The sequence below is a fragment of the Dama dama genome, chromosome 7, assembly GCF_033118175.1.
Source record: "Dama dama isolate Ldn47 chromosome 7, ASM3311817v1, whole genome shotgun sequence".
Classification (NCBI taxonomy): domain Eukaryota; kingdom Metazoa; phylum Chordata; class Mammalia; order Artiodactyla; family Cervidae; genus Dama; species Dama dama.
In genome coordinates, this window is record NC_083687.1 from 32,474,057 (window position 1) to 32,489,386 (window position 15,330).

The following is a 15,330-nucleotide window of genomic DNA, read 5'->3' on the forward strand; positions in this document are numbered from 1 at the left end:
TATTCTCATTAGTAATGTATGAGTGACTCAACTTTTCCACAATCTCACCAACATTAGGTATTGTTCCTATATTTTTCATTTTTGTTGTTCTAGTTTTAGTGTGCATTATGCTGATAGTTAGTGATGATAAACATGTTTTCATGTTTCATAAAGACATCTTTACCATCTGTATATTTACATTGGTGAGTTATCTGCTCAAGTGTTTTTTAATTGAGTTATTTTTTTATTGTAGAGTTTTGAGAGTTCTTTGTATATTCTAGTAATGAGTGTTTTCTATGAGAAGCAGTTTGAAAATATTTTCTTCCAGTTTGTAGCTTATTATCCTCTTAACAGGATTTTAATGATTTTATTTTGGTGAATTGTCATTTGTAGATTTTTAAAAAAATAGACCATGCTTTGTTGTATTATATTCCAATATAAAAGAAGAATTTTGAAAAATAGCATAGGAAAAAAAGCATGTAATTTCAAGTAAGCATTCCTGGATAATGTCAAATTATTAGCCAGTGGTATTTTACAAATTAATATTTGCAGCAACAAGATTGAACTGGGAAGAAGTGTTAATAACAGGCCTCTGATTCTCTCCATCTCTGGACACCCTGTGACATACTGGTCTTTCCTCGGCCTCCTTATAAATATTATGTTGGGATTTAACTAGTGGAGAGATTACTGAGAAATTCTAATTAAGACTATTTTAAGGAAGAGATAATTTCTCTCTACGGATAGAATATTATTAAAAAAAAGAATTTATGCTTATATGGGCAATGGCTGGCTATAATATGTAAGTTAATTATTGAAGTTCTCTGTGCTTTTCTGACTAATAACATATAAAAATGAAAATGCTTCAAACCTAAATAGCTTTCTCTGAGATAGCTTATACTACTAACTAACAGCAGTCTGTCACTCTGAAAGAAAATGTATTCTAGTGGGGAAAAGAGATTTTATACTTTTTGAAGCTGCATTTGATGGTTAGGCCAAAGCCTTCCATAGACAGATGTTAAGTATTCCTGCCTTTTCCTTGTATAGTCAAGTGTGTAAGTTGTTTTGAAACTGATTGATCTTCAAACTTCAATACACACAATACCCTTCAAGTTTCTTTCAATTTACTTTAGCAATTATGGCTATCTTGATTAACTCAATCATGTCCATTGTAAATGGAAAGACGATTTGAATTGTAGGAAACCATGGAAGTTCCATTTAAAAAGTCAATAGTTTTTCTGTTTGTGTAAGTAAATTATTGCAACTCTCGATAGCAAATGAACAATGTCATTGAGGACTTGATATTTTTCCTTAGCCACATTAGAAGTTTTGGAGTAAAATGTGGGTGTTGCCATTTAATATATTACCTTAAAGGTTAGAATCTGCCTAAACACTAACTCTGTGATCTCTTAGAAGTTGGTTATAATTTGCTCTGTGACTCAGGGACTCAAACAGGGGCTCTGTAAAACCTAGAGGAGTAGGAAGTGGAGGGAGGCTCAAGAGGGAAGGGACATAGGTATACCTATGGCTGATTCATATTGATGTTTTGCAGAAGCCCTCATAATATTGTAAAGCAATTCTCCTTCAATTAAAAATAAATAAGTTTAATTATAAAACAAAGAAAAAAGAATTTGGTTATGAATATTCGGTGAAAGTTAACATATTTAAAGTTAAGTAATGGAACCAGTTCTTATTTATACATGTAGTCTTTTTTTTTTTTTTTTTTTTTACAATTGTATGAAAAAACCTCAAGTGTTTAGTAAAATACCTAAGGCATTAAAGGAGGAGAGCTAAGATAACTGTGAAGTCTCGGGAGGTATCTGACCTCTGTCATTTATGAGAAGTTAGAAAAGAGGCAGATTAGGTATCCTCTTGCATTCTCTTTGATATTGATTTTCCCTGAGGATTGTCATCTCTGGGCAGCTAGGTGACATCAGCTAATTAACAGTACAGGACATCCATTCTTCAGAGATTTCAGCCAGGTAAACAGTTTTCACCAGACCAGTTTACTGCAGTTTCATATCAATCTCATGCTTTCATAATGAGCTCTTCATCATAGAGCCAGAACATTATATTCAGAAAGAATCCTGAGAGTTTGAAATTGCCTTTCTATGTCATCCTACCAGCTAGACACAAAGCTGATCTTCAGTACCCTGTGAAGGTATTTGAAGTTATCAAGAGAAGGCATCTTCTTGCTTAAGGAAAACTTAAGGAGAGTCCAGTGCTGGTAGAGTCAACTTATGTACTCACTGCAGGCAACCTGCATCCTTAGTCTACATACCCAGGTTCCAATGCCCAGTACTGTATTAAAGGCAGGAACTGGAAATGAGGTAGAGAATGAGCTTAGTACACTCACATAAGGTGAATAAAACTGAGAGGACTGGAACTGGATCTCTGTGGTACTTTAGGAATTGGTAAGTTAGCTTGTTTTCAGTTGCAAGTGTTCTTTAAAGTTTACATTGAGTAACGCACATGTCAGTTTGTGAAAGAAACAGAAATTCCTATAGAAATTCACCAACTTTAAGAACTTAACTGTTCCTTATGGAAGCCAACATTTTGTTCCTAGACATTTCATCTTATTGTAGTATATTTGTTATGTCTCAGTATGTATATATGGAAAAATTTAAGTAGAAGATTTTTGACTGTAATAAAACATGTCCTTCAGTAATTGATAATAGCATATATGTGAATGTGAAAATATTAGGCTATAACTTTTGTTTTTTCCTCAGCTCCTTATTTTCTCTGAAATTACAGAATGTTTTTTATAGGCTATTGTCAATAACTGTAGCTTTAAAATGTTCATTTTCTTAAAGAAATGAGAATGTGTACTTTTCCACATGCTAGTTTTGCAGTTACAACAATGAATGTCCATTTCATGGTTATTGTGTCAATGCAGTTTTGAATTTATTGTTAATAAAAAATGATCATTCTTCAATTGAGGAGAAATACCAATTTGAGAGGAGAAACATGGGTCAGAAGAGGTGATCTGAATGTTTAATTTATCAGTAAATTAGGCAAATGACAAGGTGATGTGTAATGTACACTGGTGACTGTCCTCCATCCTTGCACACACTTATGAATGGACTCTATGTTTTGTATGAATGCTTTCAGTGTCCAGCTCAGATCTTTCCTACTGACTGGTGCACCAGTCCACACCATATTTGTCATGAGTGTTGACTGATAGCTTCATACCTCTTTCCTTCTTCAGAAAATTGCCATCAGTTGAATGGAGCCACATGGCCAGGAATTCTCCTGAATGTGTTTGGGGCAGCTTGCAGTCAATGACAGACTCGTGGGATATGTAAAAGGCTGCCTTTTTGTTAAGATGGGACTGCATCTGACACAATGCATGCTCCACAGCTTGTTCTTCTGTATAGAAGTAACTAGACTCATTTAAATGACTAGGTATTTAAATTTACCTGAGTTAAAATTAAATTTACAATTCAGTTCTTTGTCTGCCCCACTTGAAATGCTCACGTAGCATTGATTGTGAAAGTGAAGACAGAATACTTTTACCAGCAGATAGTTCTATTTGGAGAGTCATTTTCCAGCTTTCTACGGGATCAGGTTCATGCTATTCCATTTGAGATCACATCCTTGCTCGGCACATTTGTCTGCTCTGATTTTCTTCCCTGATTCTCTCTGTCTTGAGGACATTCCCTCAATAAACAGCAAAGGAATTCCCATTTCAGCCTTTTCTCCCCAAGCTGGCCAAACGCTGTCCATACTGATTAGAAGTGTTATTTCTGAGATTGTGATTGATCCATTTCTTCCTCATTTATATATTCCTCATTGCCATTAAAATGTTGATAGTGAATAATCCTGTCTCCTATAGGAATTCCAGGCATTTTAGTTGTTGGTAATATATGAAAATGAAATGAACAGAAAGAAAATATAAGTGCAGGTCACTGGATTTTGAACTTCTACTGTGAACTGACTACTTCTGTTGTTTAGTTACTAAGTCATGTCCAACTCTTTTTGACCCCATGGCCTCTATCCCACCAGGATTATCTGTACTGAAGTGGATTGCCATTTTCTTCTTTAAGGTATCTTCCTGATCTGGAGATTGAATCGGCCAGAATACTGGATTAGGTACCTTTCCATTCTCCTAGGGATCTTCCCAACACAGGGATAGAACCCAGGTCTCCTGCATTGAAGGAAGATTCTTTACCAACTGAGCCACAAGGGAAGCCACTATTACATGTGATGTATCTGCATATCCAGTTATGTAGAATTATGAGGTACATATTTAAAATAAACTTTCTCCCTTTGTCTACATCTTTCTTACTCTTTCTACACACTCTCCCTTGATTTCCCTCATTCCTCACTTTCTCTAAAATGTACATATACAATGATCATACTTTAATCCTATTAAACTCAATCTGAAAAAGGCACTTGATATGTATGATTGATGTAAACCAAGTTTCATTATTTGATTTTATTATTATTATGTATTATTTTTTATATTACTTATCAATATATAACTTTTTGTGATAGATTAGAGCTCAATTTCAACAGGTACATCATTTATTCAAATAGTTACATGTAAATCAAATGACCATGTCTTTGAACATGACAAATTTTCCTCTTTATCCCTGCACTTTTTTGGGAAGATACCTTTAATAAATTGCTAAATGCTTGATTTGACAGGAGCCATGTGCTAACAAAGGATGGAAGAGAGAAATGAAAGTTCTTTCACTGGATTTATCTTACTGGGCTTCTCTGACAGGCTTCAACTTGAGCTAGTCCTCTTTGCGGTCCTTTTGATCTTCTACATCTTCACTTTGCTTGGAAACACAACCATCATTGCATTGTCCTACTTGGACCCATGTCTTCACACCCCTATGTACTTTTTCCTCTCTAACCTGAGCTTTCTGGACATGTGCTACACCACCAGCATTGTTCCCCAGTTTCTATTTAACCTCAGCAGAGCAGACAAATCCATCTCCTGTGGTGGATGTATGATTCAAATGTACATGTCTCTGGCGTTGGGAGGTGTAGAATGTATTCTCCTAGGAGTTATGGCATTTGACCGCTATGCAGCTGTTTGCAGGCCCCTTCACTACACAGTAATCATGCACCCCCGTCTGTGTGCCCTGATGGCTTCTGCTTCATGGATCATTGGTTTTGCCAACTTCTTATTGCAGACAGTGCTTGTCTTCCTTTTACCTCGTTGTGGGAGGAATAAATTAGACCACTTCTTTTGTGAGATCCCTCCATTTCTCAAACTTGCCTGTGTTGACACCACTATAAATGTGTATGTGAGCTTCTTTGCCAGTGTCATCATTCTTTTCACACCTGTTGCGTTGATTGTGTTCTCCTATGGTCGGATTGTGAGGGCGGTCTTAAGAATCAAGTCCACTGCAGGGCAGAGAAAAGCGTTTGGCACGTGTGGATCCCACCTCACGGTGGTCTCCCTGTTCTTTGGCACAGCCATCTATGTGTATTATCAGCCCAGCAGCAATGACTCCCAGGACCAGGACAAGTTCATGTCTCTCTTCTACACTGTCATTATCCCCATGACCAACCCCCTCATTTATACGCTGAGGAACACGGATGTGAAGGGAGCGATGAAGAAGGTGCTTTGGAAAGACTCTGACTCCAGATGATGGGTGAGGAGGACAGTTTAATGGAAGGGTCTTGAACATCAATTCTCTAGATGTATCTGTGTGTCCCGCATGAGTCATCTAAAATTCCCTCTGACAACTCTGAAGGGAATTGATTTCCTTCTTTCCCGTTGAAAAGTGAATGTTCAGATTCTAAGTTCATGTATTTATTTCAGCTTTCAGAAATGCTGACTCAGTGTTCTGACAACATCTGCTTTGTAGTTACTGTTTTAACAGTTCCAAGGATTTTTATTTGCACTCCTATTTGGGTACATTGTTCCACATTTATTTGCAAAAAGACATGGATCTATATTACATGAAGCCCAAATAAGACAAAACCACTGAAACACTGTAAGGAATATTATTAATAATATTTTCTAGGAGTTACTAGAAGATACCATTCATTGTTTTATTTGGATCACGGCTCTTCTAAAATTCCATGGTTTGATGGTTTGATCAGACGTTTTTCACTGATGTAGGTGGAGCACTTGTGGGGAAAATAAAGTTGAATCTCAAAGAAAATCTTGCTGCATTAATCCCAGTAAAACCATTCAGACATCAGGTGCAACTGCACCCTCAGCAGTGCAGCCGCCATATTGTGGAGGATCATTCAGAGAAGGCGGCGCATAGGACTCACTGAGGGAAGGGGATGATGCGCTGCTGGCAGGGACAGTGGTAGCCCTTCGTTGTAAGAACACCACATAGTTCTTACATGCCTTTTTGTACACAGCAGGAGAAAAACACTGATGTGAGGTACAAAGTTGGTTATTTTATTTTGTGAACCACTTAGTTCCTCTCTGAAATGAGATTTTTAAATGAGGAACTTTTGAGGGCATTATATCTGAGTAGCATATGACCCAAGTTCTACTACATATTCTACACATTTTAGCTACTGTGATGCAGCAAAAGTTTCAAAGAGTAAAATATGTTTAGATTATTCTCATCATGCCATTTTATAAACTCTTTGATTTAGGCATCAATTGGTTAAGACCTTAGAATCTCTCCTCTTCCAAATGTTCTGCAAAATTCAGATTTAGTGAAGTATAAAATATTGGAATACATGTAAATCCATGGCTGATTCATGTCAATGTATGACAAAAACCACTACAATATTATAAAGTAATTAGCCTCCAACTAATAAAAATGAATGGAAAAAAAATATTGGAAATGACCCCTGATTCCCAGGAAATCCCATGTTTTGTGGAGCCGTCCTGAGACTCATCAGAAGGAAAATGAAAAACTAAATATTGTGTCTATTAAAAATACATGCCTAAGCTTTAGCAGTATCTAATTGTGAAATAACTGTCACAGAGTTCTGAATTATGATTAAGAAAATAAACATTCCAGAAAAAATTTAATCTGACATTCTGGCTTGTAGATCCCCACTCAAGCTCACTTTACAGCATAAATTTAATTTCAAGTATAGATTCTGGGTCTTTTTGTGTGTAAGTTATTCATCATAAACAGTGTATTTTTTCTTTGGAGGTTAGAGCTTTGACTGTGCCGTCATCACAGAAATATTTAAGATTTTTGGTAGATTTCCCCAGCATGTAACACTAGGCATGTCAGTACATTTTTGTCTCTTAGTGGAGACAAAAGCTTGACAACTATTACACATTTCCCTGTCCTAGATGCTAATCATCCTCCTGGGTCTCGAACCCTCTTGGCCAGTTTGCCTGACAAGTGGACTTGCAAGCTGGAAATGGCAGTGTGGGCAAATTATATACAGGGTCAAGATCCTATCTATATTCGTAACAGTACCACACTCTACACCCTTGAATTAAACACTTGTGAAACCAAGTATTTTGACCCCACAGTAAGGATGAACATATATCTGATTAAAAGCAGTTTGGAGTGCTGTGTACTCTGAATGGTGAGAAATTTCCCCCTCTCCTTATTACTCAATCAGGTCTTGATAGTTATGCCCAAATAGTCACTGAAAAAATCCCTCAATGATACTTCCTTTGCTGCAGAAACCCTCAAGGTCACATGAAGTCACAAAGCTTGTTTTCCTGAGTGAGCAGCTGCTTGTCTGCTCCTAAAGACTGCCACAAAACAGATTTATTTGTTTTAAGCAAATGCTTGAGCATCATGTGGATGTGTATATTACTTCAGAATAAATTACAGATAATAAAGGTATCTAGATTCCAGGCTTAAAAAAAAAAAAAAAAAAAGATCACCTAAAAGATACCACATACCCAAAGTTCAGTTCTGTTTTGTAAGTTTTTCAAATGATATCTACCTTCACAAGCTTTCCCCCTTTAGCTCCCAGAACAGGGATTGAACCCATGGCCCCTGCAGTAGAAGCATGGAGCCTATACCCTGGAACACCAGGGAATTCCCTCCTTTTGAATTCTTAATATCTGTGAAATGGCTGCAGTGGGTGTACCCAGGCCTTGGCTAAATTATTTGATCCCATCTGGAGTTCAGAACTGTCAATACGCCCAAGAGCAAGTCATAATCTTTCATCATTTTTGCCTCCTGAGAAGCACAAGGTGAACACAGTGTGCTCAGGTAATGTGTCACCTTGGAAGCCTGAAGAGTCAGTCAGACTCCTATGAGACACAATTCCTAAGCAGCACTAGACTGACTAACAATTAGAAAATAATACAAAACAAAAGCAACAACATGTACAATGTCTATGAGGCCCCAAACCAGTCAGACACTGCTTCCTGAATTTAGGTTTTTCAAATGGAATATATAAAATAAATTAGGGACTCTCACTTGTTTAACTTGTATCATTTAAGTCAGCAAAAGGAAGTCTTGAGAGTTTCTCACTTGATATGTGTCCTCACCTTTGTAGTTGTGTTCTGGCTTTAGGACTTTTATTCATTAGAACAACTGTAGTCTGTATACTGCAGGTTTATCACACTCGAAACAGACCCTATCCACCCTGCTGAAAACATTACTAGAATGGTAATCAGCATATATTGACCGCTGTAATATCCTCATTTATCTCCTAGTCAGTAGATTTCAGTGTTAACTGTTTGCCCAGGGTTCTGCTCTAATCAGGGTCACTGAGGATGGAAGGACAGATTATAGTTTCCTGTCAACACTTTCCTCTGTAAGTGTGATCTTTTCTGATGCCTGTTTGTATTATGATTGAGAGTTTCTTCCGTCCTTTCAGTATTGTAGCAGAGTTCAAACTTGATTTGGCAGACTGAGGGAACCACAGTGTATGGAAATGTCTTGTGGACGTGGTTTCCTGGGAAAGGATGCTCTGTGTAAATGCAGAAATGAGAAGCTGTGTGTCTCCTGAATCAGAGGGTTCAGGGGACGGTGTCCCTGAGGCAGCTGCTGGGATTGAGTATTCATGCTACTTTTAAACAATCTATTCTACTGATTTACATTGTTTGGTGAATTCTTTTAACCATTATGTAGTGAATTAAATCCACATTGTCTTAGAAGCTGCAAGTTCTAATAAGGTGACCATTTCTGAAGATAATTTTAAACTCTTTTGAGAGTGAAACTCTTCAGTTGTGAAAAATGAAAGTCACCCCATCGTGTCCAACTCTGTGAGCCCATGAGGCTCCTCTGTCCATGGCATTCCTCAGGCAAGAATACTGGAGTGGGTTGCCATTTCCTTCTCCAGGGGATCTTCCTGACCCAGGGATCTTCCTTGGGGGTTGAACCTGGGTATCTTGTATTGCAAGTAGATATTTTACCATCTTAGCCATCAGGGAAATTGTTGCCATACCTGTGGCTTTAGTCTCACTGAGGCTTCCTAGGATTTCCAGTGATTAGGTTATCGGGGATACTCACGCTCGTCGAAAAAGCAAGAGAGTTCCTGAAAAACATCTATTTCTGCTTTATTGCCTATGCCAAAGCCTTTGACTGTGTGGAATTCAATAAACTGTGGAAAATTCTGAAAGAGATGGGAATACCAGATCACCTGACTTGCCTCTTGAGAAACCTGTATGCAGGTCAGGAAGCAACAGTTAGACTGGACATTGAACAACAGACTGGTTCTAAAGAGGAAACGGAGTGCATCAAGGCTGTATATTGTCACCCTACTTATTTAACTTATATGCAGAGTACATCATGAGAAACGCTGGGCTGGAAGAAGCATAAGCTGGAATCAAGATTGCCAGGAGAAATATCAATAACCTCAGATATGCAGATGACACCACCCTTACGGAAGAAAGTGAAGAGGAACTAAAAAGCCTCTTGTTGAAAGAGAAAGAGGAGAATGAAAAAGTTGGCTTAAAGCTCAACTTTCAGAAAACTAAGATCATGGCATCTGGTCCCATCACTTCATGGCAAATAGATGGCGAAACAGTGGAAACAGTGGCTGACTTTGTTTTTCTGGGCTCCAAAATCACTGCAGATGGTTTTTGCAGTCATGAAATTAAAAAAATGCTTACTCCTTGGAAGGAAAGTTATGACCAACCTAGACAGCATATTAAAAAGCAGAGACATTACTTTGTCAACAAAGGTCGGTCTAGTCAAGGCTATTGTTTTTCCAGTAGTCAGGTATAGATGTGAGTGTTGGACTATAAAGAAAGCCGAGTGCCAAAGAATTGATGCTTGTGAACTGTGGTGTTGGAGAACTCTTGAGAGTCCCTTGGACTGCAAGGAGATCCAACCAGTTCATCCTAAAGGAGATCAGTCCTGGGTATTCATTGAAAGGACTGATGTTGAAGCTGAAACTCCAATATTTTGGCCACCTAATCTAAAGAGCTGACTCATTTGAAGAGACCCTGATGTTGGGAAAGATTGAAGGCAGGTGGAGAAGGGGACGATAGAGGATGAGATGGTTGGATGGCATTGCCAACTCAATGGACATGAGTTTGGGTAAGCTCTGGAAGGTGGTGAGGGACAGGGAGGCCTGCTGTGCTGCAGTTCATTGGGTCACAAGGAGTTGGACATGACTGAGCGACTGAACTGAACTGAACTGAATTGGTAACTCTGTGATGCGTTAAAAGTTGGTTATGAATATTAGATAAAAATTAATTTACATTTAAAATTAAATAACAGAATGAGTTCTTATTTATATATGGAGAATATTTTTTTTTGCAATTGTATAAAAAAGCTCAAGTGTTTAGTAAAATATCTAAGCCATTAAGAGAGGAGAGCTAAGATAACTGGGAGGTTTAGGGAATTATCTGAGCTCTGGCATTTATGAGAAGTTATAAAAGAGGCAGAATAAGTTTCCTCCTACTTTCTCCTTGATATTCATTTTCCCTGAGCATTGTCATCTCTGGGAAGCTAGGCAACATCAGCTAATTAATGGTACAGGACAAACATTCCCTAGAGACTTCAGCCAGGTAAACCATTTTCACCAGACCAGTTTTACTGCAATATCATACCAATCTCAAGCTTTCATATAGAGTTCTTCATCATAGAGCCAAAACATTATATTTAGAAGGAATCCTGCGAATTTGTAATTGTCTTCCTATGTCATCCTACCAGATAGACACAATGCCAATCTTCAGTACCTTGTGAAGGTCTTTGAAGTTATCAAGAGAAAGCATCTTCTTGCTTAAGGAAAACTTAAGGATATTCCAGTGCTGATAGAGTCAACTTATGTACTCACTCCATGCAACCTGCATCCTTAGTCTACATACCCAGGTTCCAATGCCCAGTACTATATTAAAGGCAGGAACTGGAAATGAGATAGGGAACGAGCTTAGTACACTCACATAAGGTGAATAAAACAGAGGACTGGAACTGGATCTCTGTGGTACTTTAGAAATTGGTAAGTTAGTCTGTTTTCAGTTGCAAGTGTTCCTTAAAGGTTATATTGGGTAACATACATGTCAGTTGGAAAAAGAACAGAAGTTCCTATAGAAATTCACCAAATTTAAAAACCATACTAAGTGTTCCTTATGGAAGCCAACTTTGTGTTCCTAGGCATTTCATCCTATTGTAGTGTATTCTTTATGTCTCAGTATGGATATATGGAGCAATTTAAATTCAGGATATTTGGCTGTCATAAAACATGTCCTTCAGTATTTGAATAATAGCATATATGTGAATGTGAACATATTAGACTATATACTTTCATTTTCTCCTTAGCTCCTATATCTGTGAATTACAGAATATTTCTTAAAGTATATTGTCAATATCTGTAGTTTTAAAATGTTCATTTTCTCAAAGAAATGAACGTATGTAATCTTTCAAATGCTAGTTTGATAATTATAACAATGAAGGTCCATTTTGTGGTTATTGTGTCAATGCATTTTTGAATTTACTGTTAATGAAAAATGATCATTTTTCAATTGAGGAGAAACACCAATTTGAGAGAGAAACGTGGGACAGAAAAGGTGATCTGAATGTTTAATTTATTGGTAGATTAGGCTAATGACAAGGTGATGTGTAATGTACACTGGTGACTATCCTTTCATCCTTGCACACACTTATGAATGGACTATACATTTTGTATGAATGGACTCTCATTTTTTATGAATGCTTTAAGTGTCCAGCTCAGATATTTTCTACTGACTGCTGCACTGATCCACACCATATTTGTCATGAGTATTGACTGACAACTTCACAGCCCTTCACTTCTTTGGGAAATTGCCATCAGTTGAATGGAGCCACATTGCCAGAACTTCCGAATGTGGTTGGGGCAGCTTGGAGTCAATGACAGACTGGTGGGATTTATACAAGGCTGCCTTTTTGTCTAGGTGGAGCTAAATCTGACACAATGCATGCTCCACAGCTTGTTATTCTGTATAGTAGTAACTAGTCACATCTAAATAAATAGGTATTTAAATTTACCTGAGTTAAAATTAAATTTACAATTCAGTTCTTTATCTGCCCCACTTGAAAGGCTCAGGTCGCAGCATGTGGATAGCAGTGATTGTGTAAGTGAAGACACAGTATTTTTAACAGCAGATAGCTCTATTTGGTGAGCCCTTTTCCGGCCATCTCTGGGATCACGTTCATGCTATTCTATTTGAGATCACATCCTTGCTTAACACATTTGTCTGCTCTGTTTTGATTCCCTGATTCTCTTTGTCTTGAGGACATTCATTCCATAAACAGCATGCAAAAGAATTCCCAGTTCAGCCTCTTTTCCCCAACCTGGCCAAACTCTGTCCATAGTGGTTAAAAGTGTTATTTCTGAGGCTGTGATAGATTCATTGTCTCCTCATTTATGTGTTCTTCATTGCCATTAGAATGTTGATAGTGAATAATCCTATCTCCTATAGGAATGCCAGGCATTTTACTTGTTGACAATATATGAAACTGAAATCAGCAGAAAGAAGAGGTAAGTGCTGGTCACTGGAGTTTGAGATTGTTGTAAAGCGACTACTTTTGTTGTTTAGTCACTAAGTCAAGTCCAACTCTTGTTGACCTCAGGGACTGTAGCCCACCAGGATTCTCTGTACTGAAGTGGGTTTCCATTTTCTTCTTCAAGGTATCTTCCTGATCCAGGGACTGAACCTGCCTTTCCTGCATCTCCTGCATTGGCAGGTGGTTCCTTTACCACTGAGCCAACAGGGAAGCCCGTGAACTGTTTATGCACAGTGAATAAATTTTTGGAGTTCTTGTTAAATTGATATAGAAATTTTAGGTATCTCAAGGACAAAAGTTAAGCACTGTAATTGAAGATGATATTTTCAGGCTCTGAGCAATTTATTTTTTCCTACTATACAAAAAGACCAGTATATAGTATTCATAAATATAATGCAATAGGAGTAGAAAGAACTATTTTTTCAGAACATATCTATGAGGAAGAATCTTAGTGATACATTGAATGTAATATAATCCTTTGTATAACTACATAATAGCTCATAAATTTCTATATCTGAATGCATTTTAGAGATCATTCTGTATTATTCTATTACATGTGAGGTATGTGCAAGCCAAGTTATGTAGAATTATGAGATACATATTTAAAATAAACTTTCTTCCTTTGTCTATGTTTTCTTAACTTTCTAATCACTCTCCCTTGATCTTCCCTCATTCCCACTTTCTCTAAGATGTACAGATAATCATCATACTTACATCCTATTAAGGTCAATCTAAAACAGGCATTTAAAAAAAATAAATAAAACAGGCATTTTATATCTATGATTGATGCCAACCAAGTTTCATCACTTGATTTTATTATTTTCTTATATTAATTTCAATATATAATTTTTGTGAATAGTAAAGAACTAATTGATTTAAGAAATATATCAATTTCAATGAATACATCACTTATTCAAATTGTTGCATATAAAATCACATGACCATGTCTTTCAACATGATAGGTTTTCCTCCTCTGTGCTTTTTTGGAAGATTCCTGATCTTCCCGACTCAGGAATCCAACTGAGTCTCCTGCATTGCAGGAAGATTCTATACCAGCTGAGCCACAAGGGAAGCCACTATTACATGTGATGTATCTGCATATCCAGTTATGTAGAATTATGAGATACATATTTAAAATAAACTTTCTCCCTTTGTCTACATCTTTCTTACTCTTTCTACACACTCTCCCTTTTTTTCCACACTCTCCCTAATTTCCCTCATTCCCACTTTCTCTAAAATGTACATATATAATGATCATACTTTAATCCTATTAAACTCAATCTGAAAAAGGCACTTGATATGTATGATTGATGTAAACCAAGGTTCATTATTCGATGTTATTATTATTATGTATTATTTTCTTATATTATCAATATATAAATTTTTGTGATAATATAGAGCTCAATTTCGATGAGTACATCATTTATTCAAATAGTTGCATATAAAATCACATGACCATGCCTTTGAACATGACAGATTTTCCTCTTTATCCCCACACTTTTTTGGGAAGATACCTTTAATAAATTGCTAAATGCTTGATTTGACAGGAGCCATGTGCTAACAAAGGATGGAACAGAGAAACGAAAGTTCTGTCACTGGATTTATCTTACTGGGCTTCTCTGACAGGCTTCAACTTGAGCTAGTCCTCTTTGTGGTCCTTTTGATCTTCTACATCTTCACTTTGCTTGGAAACACAACCATCATTGCATTGTCCTACTTGGACCCACGTCTTCACACCCCTATGTACTTTTTCCTCTCTAACCTGAGCTTTCTGGACATGTGCTACACCACCAGCATTGTTCCCCAGTTTCTATTTAACCTCAGCAGAGCAGACAAATCCATTTCCTTTGGTGGATGTATGATTCAAATGTACATGTCTCTGGCGTTGGGAGGTACAGAATGTATTCTCCTAGGAGTTATGGCAATTGACCGCTATGCAGCTGTTTGCAAGCCCCTTCACTACACAGTAATCATGCACCCCCGTCTGTGTGCCCTGATGGCTTCTGTTTCATGGATCACTGGTTTTGCCAACTCCTTATTGCAGACAGTGCTTGTCTTCCTTTTGCCTCGTTGTGGAAGAAGTAAATTAGACCACTTCTTTTGTGAGATCCCTCCATTTCTCAAACTTGCCTGTGTTGACATCACCGTGAATGTGTATGCGAGCTTCTTTGCCAGTGTCATCATGCTTCTCACACCTGTTGCGTTGATTGTGTTCTCCTATGGTCGGATTGTGAGGGCGGTCTTAAGAATCAAGTCCACTGCAGGGCAGAGAAAAGCATTTGGAACATGTGGATCCCACCTCACGGTGGTCTCCCTGTTCTTTGGCACAGCCATCTATGTGTATTATCAGCCCAGCAGCAACAACTCCCAGGATCAGGACAAGTTCATGTCTCTCTTCTACACTGTCATTATCCCCATGACCAACCCCCTCATTTATACGCTGAGGAACAGGGATATGAAGGGAGCGATGAAGAAGGTGCTTTGGAAAGACTCTGACTCCAGATGA

The 15,330-nt window shown here is 37.6% G+C and overlaps 2 pseudogenes; both read left to right on the top strand.

Moving 5' to 3' along the window:
- The first annotated feature begins 4,631 nt into the window (after positions 1-4,631).
- Positions 4,632-5,585, top strand: LOC133059776 (putative olfactory receptor 2B8; annotated as a pseudogene).
- An 8,791-nt stretch (positions 5,586-14,376) lies between these two features.
- On the top strand, positions 14,377-15,330 carry LOC133059775 (putative olfactory receptor 2B8; annotated as a pseudogene).